General features: G+C 34.4%; 1 protein-coding gene across 1 annotated transcript in view; it reads right to left on the bottom strand.

Annotated features, from left to right (window-relative positions):
• LOC137622904 (nephrin-like) overlaps positions 1–7,752 on the bottom strand; it is an 838,006-nt gene extending 830,254 nt beyond the window's left edge. Inside the window, exon 1 of the mRNA XM_068353453.1 lies at positions 7,464–7,752. The gene's annotated coding sequence lies outside the window, so the exon portion shown is untranslated. The remainder of the gene's footprint in view (positions 1–7,463) is intronic.
• Positions 7,753–25,072: the final 17,320 nt, after the last annotated feature.

Here is a 25,072-nt window from a genome sequence, read left to right as displayed (position 1 = left end):
CGGAAATATATTTTCATGCCTCATCACCACGACGACAATGTAATGCATATATGATAACATGGCTAAGAACCCACCAGTTTTATGATCTTAAGAAGGGCTAAAACCTTTATGAAAATGATGTTTAGGGAAGAATTGAGAGGGTAAATTTGGTCACTCAATTTTCAGTTAGCTACGGCCATAAAATAGCAAAACTGGATTTCCCGGATTTCTGTGTCTGGTTTTAAATGATAATGGTGTTTATAAAATGAAGCAATGCGTATATTTCTTCTTTATTTGATAAACCTGATTCCTTTAAGGGATGTAAGTTATGAATGATAAAAATAGCGAGTAGTGTTTCCCCATGTTACCCACATAACTGGGTACGTTTATGGGACTGTCATTATAACAGATGATCATGTATATAAGATACCGTATGGAGTATTGGGATTATATATTATTTCTATCTGGATGAACTAACGATAATAGTTAATAAGAAATATAATCCTCATTTACACCGGCCGTCGGGCAGCTTAGGAACTCTCTTCACCAATGGTTTCCATCTAGCTTATGCACAACTAGGACAAAATAACCTTGGTCTAAGCTTGGGGACAGTTTTGAAGGCATAGTTGCCCTAATAATAATAATAATGATAATAATAATATTAATAATAATAGGTTTAACGTTTATAGGCCGCTCATGAATTACAGAGGCATGGGGCAATAACAAGGACCTAGAGACTGATCATATATTATTAACACCATTATTATTACAAGCTAAGCTACAACTCTAGTTGAAAAGCAAGATGATATAAGGCCAAGAGATCCAACAGGGAAAATAGCTCAATGAAGAAAGGAAACAAGAAAATATATAAGAAGTAATGAACAATTAAAGTAAAATAATCTAAGAACAATAAGAACATTTATTTATATTCTTTTATATATAAACTATAAATACCTTAAAAAACAGAAGAGGAAAAATAAGATAGAATAGTGTGTCCGCGTGTACCCTACCCTTATCAAGATGAAAGTAGCCACGGAACAATTACAGTGCAGTCGTTAACCCCTTGAGCGAAGAAGAATTGTTTGGTAATCTCAAGTGCTGTCAGGTGTTGCCAGACTATTAGGTGCATAAGTTGGCAAAGGAAAAATTAACCGTAACCAAAGAGAGGGAGCCAATGTAGCACTGTCTGGACAGTTAAAGGACCCAATGACTCTCTAGCAGCAGTATCAACCTACTACCTACCAATTTTCCATATGATCAACGCCCAAGCCCTCTCCCCAACTCAGCTAGAACCAGAGAGATTTAGGCAATGGGTGCTGATGACTCAGCAGGCAGACCTAAAGGCTCCCCCAAACCCAACCCTCAAACCCTCCCATCGTTTAAGCCAGACTCGACCTCCCGTCCAGCAGAACGCCAGGAAAGGACGTATCCGATAGTATTTTCGACACGAGATTTACAGATAACTAAAATCTGTAAGGTTTTATTCATGATTATTTAAATGATATAATCAAACATATAACGAGATTTTCTTGTACTAATATTTCAATTCTATTTATGTCTATAACAAATAACACAACAATGGATAAAGTTTGGAATATAACCTTCAATTTCTTTCATAAAATACAGTGTACTGAAAAAATATTCCGACACTTACGTAAACAGATAGCCTAATTACGTAACACAATATGTAAATTAAAAGGCATCACGCAATATTGTTCGGTCTTCCTTGAGAAGGGCCGACTGCAACTGACGTAATATGTATTTGCGATTTCCCAAATTAGTGCACGAATCATTCCAGATGATCAAATCTACGCTGGCATTGTGTCTATTAAAAATGTAACGAAATACTGAACTTGGATAAAACGAAAAATTTTATTATGCAAAGATGCGTAAAACGATAAATTACAAAAGAGAACATCTATACACAAAAAAAAAAAAAAAATCCCCAAACCCATGAAAATACACTAAATAAACGTTGCAACAGAAGGTATTGTACAACAACAACAAAAATCGTTAAAAAAAATATACAAGACAAATAAATACTGTACGTACATAAGACTAAATAATAAAAAAAAAATACATGAACATGAAAAAAAAAATTATAAAAGAAATATTGCATAGTATAATTGAAAAAGAAGGACAAATTTAAAATTTTAAAAAATAAACAATATATACAGAAAAGTAAATGGATTTTAAGATATGAAACCTCCATTATAGAAGGAAAATAGGGGGAAATAAAATACATTTAGGGAAATATACTTTTGATTTAAATGGTATGAATAGGAAGCAAATATTAACAGGAAAGAAATTCCCCTGAGGTTACAAAAATGCACAAAGGCAGCTTGAACGTAAAGGTCCAGAATTTGTAAAAAGATATACACAAAAGGTCGCAGTACAGAAATGCACCATACGCATCTGTAGCATATATTCGGATTTACTTGAAATTTTCAGAAATAGGAAAATACCAGGTGTACACACACACACAAAAAAAAAAAAAAATATAGTCAATTAAGATCTTGTCAAAATCAAGAACACAATCCTTTTCAGATGGTAAAATATATATGAAAATAAAAGAAAATGAGATGATATTGAATTAGATTTATGAAATTGGGCTATAGAGCCCAGTGCTGGGGCCCGTGAGGTCTTTCAGCACCCAAAAGCAACTATGAGGTTACAGTACGAAGTTAAAGTTAAGACGAAGCTCGACAGCAAAAGGTAAGAAAGCAAATTGCTATAAAAACTAAGATGCACTCACAACCTCTAGATTATCATGTAGGCTATACCTTGTATCGACGACCAAAAAAAAAAAAAAAAAAAGACTGTCATAGAGCATAAGTCAGAATTAACATATAAGAAAAATTAAATAAAAACATATCCAAGTCGAAATAAAGCTAATGGGTCAAATAATTTAATTCTACCAAATAAAAAACTCATACAAATTTCAAAGGTTTGAGCAAATTTGATTTTTATGATGAACTGGCCTGAATAAGCAAAATTACACAATGTAAAGCAAAATAATTTCGCTCCACTGGAAAAGCTCCAAGTGAAAAACTGTGAAAAATGAAATTGAGATGATATACGCTGAAGATGTAACATTTACTTTAAGATAAATAACAAAAGTGAGGAAGATCATAAGTCTTGCCATCACTTAACAACATTCTCCTTTACAATGACAGAAAAGTTAAATAAAATAATCTAGCCAAGAAAACTCAGAAAACTATGAAATCTAGATTTTGTTTTTGATTTCCTTTTTGGGTCGCTGTGGTTTTCAACCGAATGTACTATAAGATGTGCTAATTTTAAAGCGAGAGAGAGAGAGAGAGAGAGAGAGAGAGAGAGAGAGAGAGAGAGAGAGAGAGAGAGAGAGAGAGAGAGAGAGAGAGCATGTTACTTCAAAGTTTATTCATCGGCGCAGTCATACTATTGTTCCATTTCCTTTCAAATAATAATTACTTCTTTTAAAATGAACTCAACATTTTTCATCCCTTAAAAAACAGAAAATCAGAAATGGCAAATGATAGCCTTTTTCTTTGGCTAATGTAAAAGTCTTAAGCTTAATCACTGTTATAATTTGATCGACACTTCTACCTACATTTTATTTCCTTGAAAAATTCCTTGCATGTATAATTTTCGCATTAGGATTTTCTATTATTCTTGGCAAACCATCCTCATGCTATGAGCATTGATTAAAACATTTTTGTGTGCTCCACTTCCTCAGGAAATGTACTTCTTCGTGCACTTTCTACATTATTCGAATAGATATATCCTATTTGTATATCCAATTCTCTTACGATTTTCACGTGCAACGAATGGAAATGTTTTATACAATAAAATATCCCCTATTCCATATTTCGATAAAGATTCATGAATTACGTTATATAAAGATACAGTATATGAAAATCCAATCATGCCTCCGTGTCAGTGAGAATATGGGTTTTTTTAAGCGTTTTTTTTTTTTTTTTTTTTTTTTTTTTTACTAACACTAGACAAAGGTGTACACTTACTAGAAAGTATTATTACAAATTTCACAATTTCCTGCTACTTATACCATTACTCTAATATTACCAGAGAGAATACACGAGCAAATAGAAAAGTATAAAGTTTAAGCACGAATACAGCCAGTCTGTAGTGAGCAAACAGGTATACATACAGTCGGGTATTCAAACTCATACACTTATACAATTGCAAATAAGCAAAAAGAATCACAATGCAACATGCATGAATTTATAGTCATATACATAGATAAAGAGGAATTTCTGGAGAGAGAGAGAGAGAGAGAGAGAGAGAGAGAGAGAGAGAGAGAGAGAGAGAGAGAGAGAGAGAGAGAGAGAGAGAGTACAGTAAAATAATATTTGATAAGAACGTAGAGCAAGGCATAAAATCATGGAACTTTTCGCACTGAATAACAAAGTAAAGTTTCTTTCAAAGTTAAATAATTCAATGAAGCGTGTCGGCTAAATATGTTAATGACTAGAAACGGGATGTTACATTAGGAAAATGTTCGTGAGAGTAGCCAAGAGAACAAAAAATTAGTCAGTAAGAACACTAAGAAAATGATAGCGCAATAAATCATAAAGGCAGGAAATGATATATATATATATATATATATATATATATATATATATATATATATATATATATATATATATATATATATATATATATATGTATATATATATATATATATATATATATATATATATATATATATATATATATATATATATATATATATATATATATATATATATATATATATATATATATATATATATATATATATATATATATATATATATATATATATATATATATATATATATATATATATATATATAATGGCATACTTGTCAAAATGCTGGTGACAGTAATCAAGAGGGTAAGTTTGAACAAGAAATATTCTAGTGAGGTAATGGCATAGACCTAGTCCCTTATTTGACTGAATGGCCACTTAGACCCCAGCAGCGGACTATATATAAAGTCATACATAAGTGAAGCCTGAGGTGGGGACGTTCCAGATATGTCAGGTATAAGGTAAAAATTCTTCTGGAAGTATTCGTTAAACTAATGTCAACGAAATGTCAGGATAGGTTTTCACCTTTGAAGGCTTTAATTACATAACCTTTGAGGAGACGTTATTAGTTTTATCGAGAGGCAAAATTGATGTCGGTGTTAATAAAATGATTATGGAAAAAAATTGAATCACCTTCAGAGAAATTAATTAGATCGCATAAAAAGGTTTTCATAATATCGCTTAAAAGTATACTATGAAATCGATGAAACAGATGTTAACGGGATTGAAAAGTCTCATGACATCGGCTGAACTCAACATTATATTCGATATGAAGCACTTGATGACAAAAATGGCATAAAGTTGGCAGCACTATGACGTACCTGAAGATTATTCTAGAAAGAAGTGCTTGGGTAAAAAATAACGATGAAAAATAACGAGTAATTAAGCCACGCAAGAATATACATTGGCTCCAGAAAGGATACAAAATAGAAATAAACTAATAAGAAGGAAACAGGAAAAAAATAGAAAAAAAAACGCTATATAATTTTTAAAGTTCGTAGGAAGAAATGATTAGAAATGCTAATTGTGGGAAAAGTTGCTGGAGTTGATGAAACCTTCATTCGATACGAAAATTAGAACTATTACTTAGAATCAAAAACTATTCCAACATTTTCATATTTGTCGGTGAAGACCACAAAATATTAAGCAATAAAAAATGTGAATAAAATCTCAACTGTAAAAACTAAATCAAGAAAATGTTCAACTAAAATACAAAATAATACACAATATATAAATATTATTCCTTAAGTGCAGAAAAAAAATACATCACGATGTAAAACAGTACAAATGAACATGTTTTAACAAAGAACCTGTAAAATAAGAACTAAGTTACATTAAAATAATGTTACAAGAAGCCTCATTAAAAACTCGTCAAAAGTTAATGAACAGCATAGAACAAAATGTCCCTCTTCTTTATTCAGTATGTAATAAAATAAAATCGTCCTTTCATTTCGTAGCAGACACTTCCAATCCGACGGATATGCTTGCAAAAAAAAAAAAAAAAAAAAAAAAAAAAAAAAAAAAAAAAAAAAAAAAAAAAAACACTAAATCTGTAAAAAGGACCTTTCCCAGTCCATCGCGTTATTTTAAATTATTTCACTTATAAAATTCCTTGTCATGCAAACATGAGCTCAATGCAGATCTAATATTATCATAATTACTTGGTCGTATAAAAAGAATTAAATGTTTTATTGGGATTGTGTTCGTCTGGGGAAATGTGAGGTTCATTGTAATAATAAACGAGTTATTATGTATTTGGTGACTGAGATATTGTGACATTTAAACGTGGAGTTTAGTACTTATTGTACACTCGATATATATATATATATATATATATATATATATATATATATATATATATATATATATATATATATATATATATATATATATATATATACAATTTATTTGGCCAAAAATATCAAAACCTAGTACAAGATATTTCCCAATTTTAAATGCAATAAACCACCTCTTTATGCAGTATGGCAAAAGTCAATATCAAATGAACTTCTGAATGCAGAATAGCATGTAATACAGTGAAAAATCTAACATTTGAACTATAGAGCATATATGCATCTAAAGCAAATAAACGATTGCAGATTTATTTTTCATATCTGTCGGATATCCGGAGCTTTCACAAACAGCAGAGGATTTACCATACCGGTATCTCTTAACAATCTTTTTCCCCCAACCCTTTTCTTCACTCGGCCCATGACAGACCAATAAAAATATTTGGTGAAAAGTTAATGAAAAAAGGGGGAAAATTTGATATGTTGAAATGTGAAATACATTAATAAAAATGTTTTCGATTTTCACATGATGCAAATTACGAAGAAAAATTAATATCCAATTTACCCTATGTTAGTTAATACTAGGTTCTGTAGATTATACAAATGAAGGCAATTACTAACTTTACGTAATTATAATAGGAGATAGTCTAATATACAATTAAACTTATTCATTATTCCATAATTATCTAGTTGATTATACGGAACTAGGCCTCACAGGGACGGGATACGGAGTTTCCAAGACCTTCATTAAGAAAGCTGTCAAGATATGCAATTTAACTTATAAATAACGGATTCGGGATTAAGTATATATATATATATATATATATATATATATATATATATATATATATATATATATATATATATATATATATATATATATATAATATATATATTCACAATTAACTGAAAGTGAGTAAACTTTAAGCATAAGGGTGTTAAAAAGTTCGTTTCACCGATCAACGAACATGAGCACAAAAATAGAGTATAAATACACATATATATTAAAAAAAGGCGCTATACTAACTTAATATGAATTTAATTCTACTCTCATGTTAGTTCATAAGTGAAACAGATAAATTTTGCAGAATTATCTTAAAAGTCTATTGTTCAGGACTCACCAAAGATGTCCTTTTTATTGTGAAGATATTTCGCCCCTTGAACGTAAAAAAAGTGTCACCGGACAATCACACATCACTAGGACAATTCACTGGTCTAATTAGTATGTTATGGTTTGGCAGGGAAATTTCAGTTTTTAACTATGTCATTTCCAAGGAAATGAAAATTATCGGAATTTGAATTTTTCTAACAATAATTACCATTCATTAACAACAATAGCTCGTCCTTAAATCAACAGAAAAGAGGGGAAAGGCTCCGAGAACAAATGGGCCACATCTACCCTGCAACACAGACGACCGACAACTGAATGCCAAGGCAGTTTCTGACCCAGTCGAGGCCCCTGAGCGAGCGTAGTAGTCTACACCTTCCGCACCTCGCTGTTCGTTCACGCTGGAGTTTTCTAAACCAAAACTTTACAGAAGCAGGGATTTTGAACTGCAATCTTCGGCCGTTGGTATCTTTAATCAAAAGGATATGAATCTGACTCATTTTATTCCTTTAGAATATAGAAGATTATCTTTCCTGAAGTTTGTGTACGCATCGGCGAGGAGTTTGACAAGGTAATGCTACGATTTAGCGTTTACGTTTGTATCCTGCACCTATAAGGACTACTCAGTTTTTTTTCATATTGCAAAACATTATTGATAGACCTAGATTAAATAACGTAAGGGGCAATAACGTGGTACATCAATGTGCCCTTCAGTGAAGCCAGGCGTTGCAAGTAAATATACATGCATTTGTCACATTCTGTTTTTCGTATGTCTATCATTTAGTGTGCATAGGTCTACTGTATATCTTACTTATCATATTATAAGTGACATAGAGACATTCATATGTAGTCAGTAAGAAAATATATGTATCCACGTAAAATAGAAGCTTTTCATGAAATGGAGAGATGGGGGGGGGGGGGAATCATGAAAAGCTGAATTACCCGTGCCACTTGCCTTTTCAGATATTAACGGTTTGTGTGTGTGTGTGTGTGTGTGTGTGTGTGTGTGTGTAGGGTCAGCAACACAATAAATTCATGAGTTCTATAGGTTACAATGAACTCTTGTCAGTTGGGGTGACTCAGAATCAAGTTGTTTTAAGTGCCCACAGACGACGGCCTCAAAACCTTGTTTTAATCCACAATTAAACCATGCTCAACTCCATGAGCCCAGGGTCTGCCATACTCAGAAAACGATGTAAACCTTGATAAAAACTGTAGTGATGAAAACCATGACCCGAACCGTTAAATAATGACATATGATATATGACAACCATGTTCAGAACCACGGCCTGAGCATGATCTAAAACGGGCTTTTAAAAACAAGAGCCCAAACTGGACTTAAAAACGTGATTTCATCTAGGCTGAAAAATATGGTCTGAAATGTTTAAAACCATGGTTTAAAGCAAGCCTAAAATCATGATTTTAAACTTCTTTAAAAATGTATAAGCCATGATCAAAACCACGCCTAGAACATTTTGTAAATCGAGTTAAAACCAGGATTTAAGAACCGTGGACTATACCGGGCTTAAAAAAAAGAACCCATAGTTTTAACTACTTTACCGCTTAAAACCATGGTTAAAACCGTTATAAAATCCATGCCTATACTGAGCTTAAAACCATAGTTTAAACTGTTATGCAAGCCATGATCTAAATTGGGTTTAGAACCATAGTTTAAACCATTATAAAAGCCGTTCTAAACTGGGCTTAGTTCCATGGTTTAAACCGTTATAAAAGTCATGGTCTAAACTGGGATTAAAATCATAGTTTAAGCTGTTATGTAAGCCATAGTCTAAACTTGGCTTAAAATCATAGTTTAAACCATTATAAAAGCCATGTTCTAAACTGGGCTTAATACGATGGTTTAAACCGTTATAAAAGTCATGGTCTGAACTGGGCTTAAAACGATAGTTTAAACCGTTAAAAAATCCATGGTCTAAACTGGGCTTAAAACCATAGTTTAAACCATTATAAAACCCATGGTCTAAACTGGGTTTAAAACCATGGTTTGAACCGTTATAAAAGCCATGGTTTAAACTTGGCTTAAAACCATAGTTTAAACTATTATAAAAGCCATGGTCTAAACTGGGCTTAAAACCATGGTTTAAACCGTTATGAAAACCATGGTTTAAACCGTTATGAAAACCATGGTCTAAACTGGGTTTAAAACCACGGTATAAACCGTTATAAAAGCCTGTTTAAACTGGGCTTAAAACCACAGTTTAAACCATTATAAACGCCATGGTCTAAACTGGGCTTAAAACCATGGTTTAAACTGTTACAAAAGCTATGGTCTAAACTGGGCTAAAAACCATGGTTTAAAACCGTTATAAAAGCCATGGTCTAAACTGGGATGAAAACCATGGTTTAAACCTTTATAAAAGCCATGGTCTAAACTGGGCTCAAAACCACGGTTTAAACCGTTATAAAAACCGTGGCCTAAACTGGGCTTAAAACCATGGTTTAACCCGTTATAAAGGTCATATTTTAAACTGGGCCCAAAACCATGGTTTAGGCCGCTATAAAAATCATAGTCTAAACTGGGCTTCAAGCCATATTTTAAACCATCTTAAAACCCATGGTCGCTAAAGTCATGGTCTACAGTGGGCTTAAGACCATGGTCTAAACCGGTCTAAAACTCATGATTCAAACTCTGGTTTAACCGCCCAGGCTTGAATCATGGGTGTACATCAGGCTTAAACCCAAAACCAAGATCTAAACCGACCATAACATCACAGATTAGTCCATACTCGAAACCACCGTTAAACTTGTTAACAACCAGGTTATGGTCTTTGATCAAACTTACGGGTAAATCAGCTTCAAGACCATGATGTCAATGCTCAAAAAATAGAGAGAGAGAGAGAGAGAGAGAGAGAGAGAGAGAGAGAGAGAGAGAGAGAGAGAGAGAGAAGCTCGTATGAAAACTCTAAGGAAATGGTCTCATTATCCAAGAAACATACACTTATTCCATGCAAGACTGAATGGGGCTCTATATTTATGGAGTTAACGAGAAGCCAATGATATTTTACCTTTGGTGATTGAATGGAATTTGTAGTGGAAATTGTTATTCTCAGACTTTCATCAACATTACAGCAATTAAGATATGAATGTGACGGTAATTGATTTGTATTCTTTCTCATATATCATATGATATATACATACACACACACACACACACACACACACACATATATATATATATATATATATATATATATATATATATATATATATATATATATATATATATATATATATAAACATTAAAGAAAAGAAGAAATATGAAGTTAATGTGAAGAAGACCTAAAACAGGGCACGAACTGATATTTGCTTCAAAGGAGGAAAATGATAATAACAATAAAAGACGAAGTGATAAAAATTGCAGAGGATTCTGTGCAGTGCTATACAATACTGATATAAGAAATAAAAGAACACCTGAGCTGGTACGCACCGTAACAGTAGAAGTAAAGAAAGCATTAAAAGGCATGAAAAGAGACAAAGCAGCAGCAAGGGAAGATGGCCTAATGATTGATTTAATAATAGATATAGGAAATTTAATTGCAGTAAAACTCGCTGAAGTTTACACATCATATCTGCAAGAATGCTCTATGCATATAGCTTCACAAAAAAAAAAAAAAAAAAAAAATCATCATTTTACTAGTTCACAAGAGGGAGGCTCAAAAGAACTGAGAAACTGCAGCCCAATCAAGTTTACTCTCAGTAATGTGTAAAATGTTTACAAAAATCATATTAAGCCGAATAGAAAGAAATCTAAACGTTAATCAACCAAGAAAGCAGACAGGCTTTAAAAGTAGGTATTCAACAACTGACTAAATTGATGTAATTGACCAGCTAATGGAAAAATCAACAAATTATGATAAACCGCTTTGTATGGCATTTACAGCTATGAAAAAAACTTTCATTCTGTCAAAATTTCCGCAGTTATGAAAGTCCTTCAAAGACAAGAAATAGATGAATCTTATGTTAGAACACTTAAAGATATATATATATATATATATATATATATATATATATATATATATATATATATATATATATATATATATATATATATATGTGTGTGTGTGTGTGTGTGTGTGTGTGTATATATATATATATATATATATATATATATGTATATATATATATATATATATATATATATATATATATATATATATATATATATATATATATATATATATATATATATATACGGAAAGTAGGGCAATCCATAAGCTACAGTGAATAAATTCCTAAATTATTCACAGCGTTGTTGGTAGAAGGGATGAGGTTGCCGGACACGGACCTTTTATATTGATTCCAATAAGTGCAAGTTCATGTAATCTTCTCAGTAGAGAAATATTCACAAATTAAAAAGGAAAAATAAAAGTCTAATTAGATTTATAGTTCGTGCGAAAACTACGTTAAAACGGTAAAAGTTGTTTCTTAAGAATTCTGTTACGCCTAGAAAAAATTCATGCAGCATTTCCGCGAACCAGGTAATAGTCGAATGTAATAAATGTAATTTTTTCGGCAAGATTTGAGGAGATATATTCGAGACAAACAGGCAAGAACCTCGTTCGTCGCGTTGAATGATACTATTACTCTAGGAGCGAGGCATATGTTATTCATATCCTTAATTTGTGTAAATGAATAGATTAAACATCGCATAGACTTCAACAGCTCATCATAGGCGTTATCATTTAATTACACCGTAAAAATGCCTAAGTTAATCAGCATTCCTTTAATATTTTGGTTAATAAGTTAAAACGTTCGCGTTAATCGGTTAAGTCGATGAAAATCTCAACTTTTACTCACCTGCTTGCTATAATCTAGAGTAGTCATTTACATTTCATTGTGGTACTTATATTATTAATATGTTCTCTTGGCAATTTTTGTACCATGACGATCACGAAAGTATCTAACGAATTATATACAAAAATAATTTGGATACCAGAGCAAATTACCCTATCAGGCAAATTCAGTCAGCTAGATATTTCACTTTGATACTTTTTCAGTTTATATAGTTTAAATCTCAGTATGCAGTATCTATGACGAAACACGCATAAATACGAGGCTTGGTTTAATTAACAGCGTGATCCTTCGTAGTAGTAGGTACAAAAACAATTACCAAACTCTAATCTAAATTACCTGGATCTATTGAAAGCATTAGTAGGCTACGTATTACACCAGCAGAGTAGAGCAAGTTTGCCAAGGCAGACCAGGCAAATCTCTTGTCAAAATAAAGACAAGGCATTGCGCACATTTTCTACTACTTTAGATAACTCACATTTCATATTAGAGCTTTTAGCTAAAACCAACTCTGAATGTAAAAAAAAAAAAAAAATTTATGTTTTCCTTAAGGGTAAGAATACCCTATTGCTAGGGTTTATATAAATGTCAATTAAATAGTGAAAAGGAGTGAAAAGGAAGAAGTTAGGTATGGACTCATACAATGTTTTTTTTTTTTTTTTTTTTTTTTTTGGTAGGGATAATGTCTATTTATCATAGTAATGGTAAGTAATGGCAATCCCTAGGACAGGCATAATGATAATAATTCGATCAGCAATCCCAAAATGTATCCGTTATAAGTACTGAAGTACGTGACAAAGTCTTGTCGAACGTTGATAAACAATTTTCCCGATTTTATCATTGTGTATACTCTCGTCTTTTCTCACTTTATATATACTAAACCTATACTTTTATGACATCGCTAGTGTATGATTAAGTATGAATTAAGGCACAGATAAGAAGAAAGTGAGTTAGGCCTATGGTGTCCGACATTGATGCAGCCATTTATTTTTTTAAGGCCTTTAATCTTTGGCCGAATAATCACACTTAGCTTTGTGGGGGACCTGCGAGCTCGTCTCTTATTATTATTATTATTATTATTATTATTATTATTATTATTATTATTATTATTATTATTAGTTAAGATACAACCCTAGTTGGAAAAGCATTATAATATAAACCCAGCGGCTCATAAATGGTAAAATAGACCAGTGAAGACATGAAATAAGGAAATAGATAAACTATATGAGAAGTAATGAATAAAGAATAACAAAATATCTTAAGATCAATAACATCGTTAAGATAGATCTGTCATAATAAACTCTGAAAAGAGATTTATGTCAGCCTGTTCAACATAGAAATCTTCGCTGCAAATTTAAAGTGAAGTTCCAGCGATTCAACTTCTTGATCAGGAAAATCATTCCACAATCTGGTTACAGCTGGAGTAAAATTACTAGAATACTAGGTAGTGTTGAACCTTATGATGGGGACGGCAAGATAGTTAGGACTAATTGCATACCTAGTACTAATTACAGGATGATAGAGTCAGGGAAGATGTGAATGCAAAGGATTGTCAGAATTATCAACATTTTATGTAACATACATGAGGAACCAACTGGACGACGGTGTCAGTGATTAACATCTACATCAGGAAAATGAAATGTATTATTATTATTATTATTATTATTATTATTACTAGCCAAGCTACAACCCTAGTTGGAAAAGCAAGATGCTATAAGCCCAAGGGCTCCAATAGGGAAAAATAGCCCAGTGAGGAAAGGAAGTAAGGAAATAAATAAATGATGAGAATGAATTAACAATATATCATTCTAAAAATAGTAACAGCGTCAAAACAGATATGTCCTATATAAGCTATTAACAACGCCAAAAACAGATATGTCATATATAAACAATAAAAAGACTCATGTCACCCTGGTCAACATAAAAACATTTGCTCCAACTTTGAACTTTTGTAGTTCTACTGATTCAACTACCCGATTAGGAAGATCATTCCACAACTTGGTAACAGCTGGAATAAAACTTTTAGAATACTGTGTAGTATTGAGCCTCATGATGGAGAAGGCCTGGCTAGTATTACGAACAGGATAGAATTGTCCAGGGAGATCTGAATGTAAAGGATGGTCAGAGTTATGATAAATCTTATGCAACATGCATAATGAACTAATTGAACGACGGTGCCAAAGATTAATATCTAGATCAGGAATGAGAAATTTAATAGACCGAAAGTTTCTGTCCAACAAATTAAGATGAGAATCAGCAGCTGAAGACCAGACAGGAGAACAGTTCTCGAAACAAGGTAGAATGAAAGAATTAAAACATTTCTTCAGAATAGATTGATCACCGAATATCTTGTAAGACTTTCTCAATAAGCCAATTTTTTGTGCAATTGAAGAAGACATAAACCTAATGTGGTTATCAAAAATAAATTTGCTGTCGAGAATCACACCTAAAATTTCAAAAGAGTCATACAAATTTAAAGAAACATTATCAATACTGAGATCCGGATGTTGAGGAGCCACCGTCCTTGACCTACTTACAATCATACTTTGAGTTTTGTTAGGATTCAACTTCATACCCCATAATTTGCACCATGCACTAATTTTAGCTAAATCTCTATCAAGGGATTCACCAACCCCAAATCTACATTCAAGGGATGGAATTGATGCAAAGAGAGTAGCATCATCTGCATATGCAACAAGCTTGTTTTCTAGGCCAAACCACATGTCATGTGTATATAGTATGAAAGGTAATGGGCCAAGAACACTACCCTGTGGAACACCGGATATCACATTCCTATACTCACCATGGTGCCCATCAACAAAAACTCTTTGAGATCTATTACTTAAAAAATCAATAATAATGCTATGAAACGACCCACCCACTCCCAACTGTTTCAGTTTGAAAACAAGGGCCTCATGATTAACTCCGTCAAAGGCAGCACTGAAATCAAGGCCAATCATACGAACTTCCTGACCACAATCAAGGGATTTCTGTACAGCATTGGAGATTGTAAGAAGGGCATCACATGCTCCAAGAACTGCAAGCTTTTGTCAAACACATTAAGATGGAGTTAGCAGCTGAAGACCAGGCAGGGAAACAATACTTAAAACAAGGTAGAATTAATGTGCTAAAACATTTCTTCAGACTTTGTTGATCAGCAAAAATCTTAAAAAACGTTCTCAATAAGACAGCGCTTCTGCAATGGAAGAAGAAACAGGCTGAATGCGTTTCTCCAAAGTGAATCTGCAATCAAGAATCCCACCTTAAACTTTAAAGGAATTACATATAGTTCAAGAAGCAATATCAATTGGTGAATGTGGATGTTGAGGAGCCAGTGTTCTCAACACACTAGCAATCATACTTAGATTCAGTTAGGGTTCAAATTCATGCCCCATAATTTTCATCATGCACTAATTTTAACTAGATCTCTAATATAGGATCCAGGAACCCTAGATCTACGTTTAAGAAATGGAATAAAACCAAAGAGAGTAGCATCATCTGCATATACAACTAGCTTGTTTTTTAGGTCAAACCATATAGCAGGTGTATACAGTATGAAAAGTAATGGAACACCAGATATCACATTCCTATACTTACTATTGTGCCATTCATAACTACTCTTTGCAATCTGTTACTTAAAAAATCAATAAGGATGCTAAGAAAAGACCATCCCACTCCAAAAATGTTTGAGTTTAAAAACAAAGGTATCATCATTAACACGGCCAAATGCAGCACTAAAATCAAGGTCAATCATGTGAACTTCCTCTCCACAATCATAACCTGGATTTTACATAAGCCATTACAAATATATGTCAATGTAGAATGCAAACACTCAGTGTTTAGCAAATTAGTTCGGAAATTGCAAAGATAAAGAATTGTATTACTTTGCATAACTACTATCAAGTAGCAACATTGCGGAATAATGTATATTGCGTGACGAGAATAGAAAATCCATCTTTTCATGAATATATATATATATATATATATATATATATATATATATATATATATGTATGTATGTATATATATGTGTGTGTATATATGTATATATATATATATATATATATATATATATATATATATATATATATATATATATATATCATAATTTATCACTAACATTCCGGATTTTCATATAAATTATAAATAACTATTAATATCGAATTCGCTTTCCCTCGGGATCAGAGACCTAAGGTGGAATTAATTCTATGAAAATAGTTTCTGGTCAGCCAAGGATTCGAATCCTGACCAAGTCGAACTGATGATAAAGGGGTCGAATGTAACCTCAGTTTTCTAATTGGTAAGGGTTCGAATCCTTGGCCGACCAGAAGCTATTATCAAAAAGTTAATTCCTCCTTGGTTCTAATCCTAAAGCAGAGCGAATTCGATATTGAGAGTTATGTGGCTTATTTGAATATATATATATATATATATATATATATATATATATATATATATATATATATATATATATATATATATATATAACCTACATACATACACTTACACTGCACTCACACGGGATAAAGGCCTCAGCACGTCCTTCCATCCTCATCTGTTTATGATCTTTCTATGCCAGTTTATTCCCTTAAATAACTTTAGCTCGTCAACCCCTCGTCTTCTCTTCCCTCCTCTGCATCGTTTTCATTCTCTAGTCTAAAGACCCGTGCTATCCTTTTTCTTCATCGATTATCGGTTATTCCCACGTCTATTTATTTTTCTTACTTGCTATTATCTGTTTTTCTCACGTCCATTTATTTTTCTTACATGCTATTAGAACATCCTGTACTTTAGCTTGCTCTGGTATCCATATTTCTTATTTTTTCTGTCTCTTAGTGTTATTTCCGTCATTATTCTTTCTATAGCTCATTTTGCAGTGGTAGCATCAGAAACTATTTTACTTATCCATTTTTTAGCGATTAGTCACGGAGCCAGGGTTGTTAGACCCTTGCCTTAAGCACCCCCACCCCCCTCCCCCCATCTCAGTGTTTTAAACGCTGATGCGCTGATTGTTTCCATTTGTTCTTTGTGTTCATACAACTAAGCAGTTACTAAACTCATGAATGATTCGTACTATGTAGATTCAAAATCAATACTTAAGCCAATAACCAAGCTCTGTTTTACCACTCCCATGCAATATTAACAAGCAAAGTTTTTATATAGGGACTCATTTCGACAATATTTATTTGAGAAAGTTCAGTTAATTTCCTTTTGTATTTTTATTATGAATCGTTTTTATGATCCCCATTTTTATACTAGAATGCTTTACAATTCTTGGAGTTTCTTTTGTTTAATGCAGTAAAGATTTACTCAGATAACTTCCTTACTTTTTCAATTGCAGATCGATACTGTCAGTGATTTGTAGGTTGAAATTCATTGGCAAAGGTTCTTCATAACTGAAAGTAGGTAAGTATATATATATATATATATATATATATATATATATATATATATATATATATATATATATATATATATATATATGTGTGTGTGTGTGTGTGTGTGTGTGTGTGTGTATACACCTTGGTGTGATAAAAAGGTTTGTGTATGACCATGATTAGGAAGGCTTTACTAGTCAGGACCACCCATACTAGGTTGTGTTGCTGTGAGTAATCAAACTAAATACTCCTATCATCACCAATCTGGAGTTGCCAGCGTAGTGATGTAAATAGCCAAACCTCAGACCTGATTAAAGACATGTCTGAGGCCTTTGTCCTGCAGTAAACTAAAAACCGCTGCATTTGTTGTTGCCATTGAATGTATATATATATATATATATATATATATATATATATATATATATATATATATATATATATATATATATATATATATATATATATATATATATATATATATATATATATATATATATATATATATATATATATATATAGAGATATATCTATTTATATCATACAGTATATATTTATATATAATATATGATATATATCTATCTATGTATATAACAGTAGAGCGGATACAGACCACATCTTGCTAAAATGGTGCACTTTGGGTTAAAAGCATGAAATTTCACATGCTGATACATTACATCAATGTAAGCAAATTTGGTCTATAATGACAAAGCTAGAGTTGCCTTGTGTCATATGAAGCGTCCATTTTTTCTAAATGGTGTCCGATTGTGACGTTTTGCAGTCATATCTTCCCTTCCATATCTCTTGATGTAATAGACTTAAAGTCATGATTTTGTTGTCAATTAGCATGTTTTTTTTTTTGTTTTTTTTTAGATTAGAGAGTCAGAATAACACACTTTGAAAAGTCTTGGATCAATGTTTAATTGGTTTTGATAAAATGATCAGAATTCTAGCCTACCAAAAATTAGATATGAATTTCATTCAACTGGGAATTTCAATTGTACTTTATATTTTATTTTCAGAATAAAATGGCATTAAAATTAGAAACTAGTCAACATGGAGACTCAATCCTCTTTGCGTGTAGTGCCGACGGACAGGTCTAAGCGTGTCGTATGTCAAAAACAAACCTCTGAAAAGTTACAGTGTCCTGCCAGTTCTAAGCAAAGCAGATTGGGTGCTGGCTATGAAAACTTTGCAGAAGATCTCTTTCTATTCATAGATAATGCATGCTTGGCCAAGAGCCTTGACATTTCTAGATTAAATGATGGCAATGGCATCAAAGAAATACTACAGAACCCCTGTACGAAATTCCACACAATGTGGGTCTCCATTACAGTAAGAGTAGACTACAACGAGCATAAAAAGAAAACATCCTGATGATGACTCACATAGTGAAGAGCCATGAAACACAGGTCATCGATGCCCTCGCCCAAAGGCCAACACATAGGTATATTTGTTTTGTGATAAGGCCAGTAGTCAAACTGAGCCTTTGTAGGAAGCAATTGTGGATCGAGTCAGCCACAGAGTCAAACAGTATGCAATAAAACTTCTAGACGAACATTTATTAGCAAAAGTCTCATCAGGTGATCTTGTCGCCCGTGAAGTGAAATATAAAAATATACCTGGTTGATTTATATAATGCTGCTCAGAGGAAGAAACATCTGATTCAACAAACATCCCAGAAGATGTAAAGACAGAAAGCTTTTATGCACATGCTTTTGCAGAGCTTGTCACCTTCATTCATGACAGTATTACTGAAAATCATGATCAAAATACATCACCAGTATTCAGGTTAAGTGATCTCAGAAAACTGTACAATAATAGACGTATACAACTGAGTGTGTCACATCCATATGTACTGTACATTTAACTAGATTGAAGGTTTGCATATTGGCAAATTTTCCAGAACTGAAAGCATTTAAAGAAGGACAGGATATTCTCTTGATCAGTAATGATGATATTGGTATTAGTTTACGTGAAGCATGTGAAAGTGAAGCTGATGATGATACTCTTAATCTCCTTCATGTTGCAAGGATTGCTTGAAAAGAAATTATGGACTTACAAACTAAGTTCAATGGTTAATTTTTACCAAATTATCAAGATGAAGCTATCCCCCTTTCCTTGGCCACTCTTATCACAATACTGCTGTATGGTTCAAATATTGCTAAGCTGTCAGTTTCAGGAGAAAGCAAGGTTTTTTGAACCTATCTCAACTCATTTTGTTCAAGAGTTTTTCAGGTATGAAAACCAGAATTGCCCTCTTTCATTATCTTATGCTGGCAATATCAGATCTGGAACAAAATCTGATTTAATTCACTGTCTTGAGGAATAAGTGAAGGATCAACAAGAGAACAACTACACTGCTGAAGTTGTTGTGTTAGATGGTCCAGCTGGTGTGCACATGTTAAGGCCAGGGTCTGCAAACACATTTCAAGAGTACTCCCAACAAGTGTTCATTCCATATGTTAAAACTCACCTTACCAGTGCTCAGATTGTTGACATTGTGTGGGACAAGTACCAACTCAAATCTCTTAAGTAACATTGCCGGGAGAGCAGAGGGAAAGGGGTACGATATGTCGAATGGTGACACCACGAACTTTAATACCAAGAAACGGGGCAGAATTCCTTTGAGCAGCAGAGAATAAGACAGAGTTGTTTGCTTTCCTCAGTTGAGAAGTCATCGTCATTACTATAAACAAGCAAGTCATCAGTAGTCTCCATGAAAGAGTGGTAAGTTACAAGCCAACCTCAGTCACAGGAATTAATCCCTATACACATGAAGGGACTGATAGTTGTATAATGTTTCACATTGCTGTTGCAGCAAGGCAGTAGGCCTACAACAATATTTGCACCCGAACTGTGGATAGTGACGAAGTTGCTCTTGCAGTGTATGCCTTTGCTTGGTTGACTGGATCCCTTTCCAAGTTGTGGGTTGCTCTCCACAGAGTTTCATCCAATTTACCAGTAGTAGGGTAATACAGTCCTCCACAGGAACGGGAGCTTCCTTTGTCCTAGGGTTCCTCCCTCTAGGACCCAGGACACCTAAAAGAGCAGATCTTCTCCTGATCTCGGAGACAGGTCTCTCCTTGTGTGGCCCTCAACCAAAAGAAGACGAACCGTATGGGCCCCCTCAACATCTCTTGCTCACAACGAGAAACCAAGTAACATCCCTCCAATCTGGAAACCAGCCACTTTATAATCAAGGCTGTTACACCAGTATTTAACTTGAGGACATACCACAAGGAGGATGCTTACCTAGCCCCAAGGGTACACCACGTTTTGCCAACACTGGATGGCTCAAGGGAGTGCATTAGACTCCCTTTCCTGACTGGGATCAACTGGGTCATAAACTTGTCATTGATTCCCCCTTTTCACGCCAGTTATTATACAGAAGCCATCCCTCAGGAAACCAATAAAAGAGCTCGCTCCATTGGTCCAGCGTGCTTCGCTAACCCTAGGAAGGTCAAAGGACGCTTATGCGGATCCCATTCTTGATTGGGATACACAGGTCATATACCAGTTACGGAAACCCTCCCCTTCTCCTCATAGAAGTGACCAAGAGTTCATAACGTTTTCGGGCAGAATCTGTCTACAACATTCAGAAGCAGCTCCTTTGTAACAAAGACCATGCTATTGGTAGGGTGAAAACGTGTCTGATTTTCACCTCACTTTACTTGCAAGATGTGACCCACAGAAGACCCGATACGGTTTCTCTATCGTTCCTGTGGTGTTGACACAACAATTGGTTTAAAAATACCTCGGACTCCTTGTTGGACAAGTTGCAGAATATTGAGGGCATTGGTTACCCAGGGTAAGTCCGGAATGAATGAGAGTATGTCTGGCATTTTCCTACCATCATCTTCCTCTACCTTCGGGTACAGTGCCATGGGTCCCTCTGAAAGCTGGTTTCAAGATCTACAGGCATGAATCACTTTCTTTGTGTAGCCTAGTATACTCATAAATTTAATATACTCTCCACATCACCATTGCTTCCTGCGAGGTAGGCAATGGAAAATGTCTTTGTTTATATCCTATTTATAAACTCAAAATGTACTTCCATGGGTGTTCATATGATATCTCTCATGACAGTTGAATTGCTCAGGCCCCTATCATATTCACTTTGTATTGTTAGTCAGGTGTCAAGGTTTTCCCTAGACCACAATCATATACTGTACTAGGTAAACCTGGCTCAATGTCCATAGCCAGAAATAGGACTTACACCCTCCTAAGAGTAAGCCATCCACATAAATAACGGAAGGTTTTTTAGTATGGGAACAAATGACAAAATTGGAGATAATTTTTTTTTTCCTAATTAACATAAACCTCTAGTAATATATATGAATTGGCCCGCCATCATCTGTCCCAAAGTAAGTTCTGCCTGCAATCAAAAATGACTTACCTCACAGCTGTGAGAGTATATATATGCAGCTGGGTAACCCCAGCCACCCGCTACCTGCCAACTATAAGTGGTTAGGTAGGGTTGCTACCTCGCACTTTAAATCTAATGGCTGCCTTCCAGCTCTGCAGAAAGTGTATCCACATAAATAACTACAGGTTTTTATTAGTTAAGGAAAAATACAAATTATCTCCGAATTTGTCATATGATGTTTCGTTCATTGGCTCGTCCACCTAGTGTTTGGCTTGCATTTGTGACTGTCTCCCACCTGACAACATGCCAGAACCAGACGTTTTTTCGAGTCTAAATAAACAGACATGGTACTATGAATACAGTACACAAAATTTGTAACATAGTATCAATGTCTACTCAGGTATAGTTGCAACGTTTATGGAGCTAAAGTAATGGTACCTACTGAGTATAGTGACAGTATCTACTGAGGTATAGTAACAGTGTCTAATGAGATATAGCAGCCATATTTACTAGAGTATAATAACAATGTCTTCTGGCATGTAGTAACAATTTCATTTGGAGCACAATAACAGTGTCTATTGGGTATGATAGCACTGTGCATTTGGGTATAGAAACAGTGCCTACTTGGCTACAGTAGCAGTGTCTTCTGGGGTATAGTAACAATGTCTACTGAGGTACAGTGCATACAATAGGGAATAGAAATATGTCTACTGAGGTATAGTAGCATTGTCTAATGGGGTATAGTAGCAGTGTCTACTGAAGTATAGTAGCAGTGTCTACTGGGGTATAGCAACAGAGTCTAATGAGGTACAGAAAAGTGTCTATTTGATTGTAGTTACAATAGCCACAGGTGTATAACAGAAGTGTCTACTGCATTATAGTTACAGTTTCTACCATGGCATAGCACTAGTGTCTACTGAGGTGTGGTAATAGTGTCTGCGGAAATATAGTAATGGTGTCTACTCGGGTATAGTGCCAGTATAAAATTGGGTACAGTAGCAGTTTCTACTGGGGGTATATTAAAAGTGTCGACTAGGCTGTTTCAATATCTACTGAGGCAAAGTAACAGTGTCTAATGATGTGGTAATGGTGTCTACTGAGGTTTAGTAATGGTGTATACTAAGGTATAGTAGCAGTGTCTACTGGGGTATAATAACGGTGCCATCTGTGGTGTAGTAGCAGTGCCTGAGGTATGGTAATAATACCTACTGTGGTGTAGTAGCAGTGTCTACTGAGGTGTTAACGATGTCTACAGGAGTGAAGTAGCAATGTCTACTAAGGTATAGTAATAGAGTACTGTGGTGTAGTATCAGTGTCTACTGAAGTATAGTAACAATGCATAATGGAGTGTAGTAGCAGTGTCTATCAAGTGATGGTAATAGTGAGTACTAGGGTGTAGTAGCAGTGTCTACTATGGTATGATAATGGTGCGTACTGGAGTATAGTAGCAGTGCCTACTGAGGTATGGTATCGGTGCCTTATGATGTGTAGTAGCAGTGTCTACTGAGGTATGGTAATGGTGCATAATGGGGTGAAGTAACAGTTTCTACTGAGGTATGTAAGGGTGCATACTGGGGCGCGTTGTAGAAGTGTCTACTGAGGTATGGTAATGGTGCCTACTGTGGTGTAGTAGGAGAGACTACTGAGGTGTGGTAACAGTGAATACTGTGGTGTAGTAGCAGTGTCTACTGAAGCGTGGTAATAGTGCCTATTGGTGTGTACTAGAAGTGACTACTAAGGTATGGTAACAGTGCATACTGGGGTGTAATAGCAATGTCTACTGAGGTATGGTAGCGGTGCCTACTGGGTTGCAGTAGCAGTGTCTACTGGGGTATGGTGACAATGCTTACTGGTGTGTAATAGAAGTGTCTACTGAGGTACGGTAACTGTGCCTATTGATATGTAGTAGAAGTGTCTACTAAGGCATGGTAACAGTGCATACTGGGAAGTAGTAACAATGTCTACTGAGTTATGATAACGGTGCCTAATGGTGTGCAATAAAAGTGCATTCTGAGGTATGGTAACAATGCTCACTGAATTGTAGTAGCAGGGTCTACTGAGGTATGGTAATGGCGTGTACTGTGATTTTGTAGCAGTGTCTAGTGAATTATTGTAATGGTACCTACTGGTGTGTAGTAGCAGTGTCTACTGTGGTACTGGGGTGTAGTAGCAGTGTCTAGTGAGGTATGGTAATGGTAGTTCACCGAGTTTTGAGTGCAAGACAAGTGAGCTCCGACATTCAGCACAACAATTGAACGCAAGACAATTGAGCGCAGAAGGCTTGAGCGTCATAAATTCAAAATACGGTTATTGCAATCGCTTGATCGAAAACTCTCTCTCTCTCTCTCTCTCTCTCTCTCTCTCTCTCTCTCTCTCTCTCTCTCTCTCTCTCTCTCTCTCTCTCTCTTTAAGCAGAAAGAAGGGAAAACCTGATTGGGACTTTTTTAATTTTTAACTGTTATGACGTAAATAAAAATCATCTTTAAACAGAATCATAAGAAAACAGAAATGTGATAGCCTATATTTTTATTTCTACTTGTAAATACCTCCAAATATCTCAAAACAATTCACAGTGCAACTTCTGCAGTTTAATATTAAATGATATCAATCCCATTTATAGAATAACACCAAGGTCATCATTATCTGAGTCATAAGCAAGGAAAATTTCCCCAGCATACGTGTACATGAGTTATATTTATTTCCCTTATGGTACTAAGAGCAAGCAGGCGATGCCAATCCTTTCATAGGTAGGTAGTAGGTAGTAAGTTGGCCAGGGCCTGCCTTCCCATGAAACACTACCGCTAGGGAGTTATGGGATCCTTTGACTGGCCAGACAGTACTACAGTAGATCCTTCTTTCTGGTTACGGTTCACTTTCCCTTTGCCTACGCATTCACCGAATAGTCTGGCCTATTCTTTACAGATTCTCCTTTGTCTTCATACACCTGACAACACTGGGATTATCAAACAATTCTTCTTCGCCCAACGGGTTAACTACTGCACTGTAATTGTTCAGTAGCTACTTTCTCTTGGTAGAGTAGAAGAGACTCTTTAGCTATGGTCAGCA

Source organism: Palaemon carinicauda, chromosome 30, assembly GCF_036898095.1.
Source record: "Palaemon carinicauda isolate YSFRI2023 chromosome 30, ASM3689809v2, whole genome shotgun sequence".
NCBI lineage: Eukaryota > Metazoa > Arthropoda > Malacostraca > Decapoda > Palaemonidae > Palaemon > Palaemon carinicauda.
This window is presented reverse-complemented; position numbering and strand designations above follow the sequence as displayed.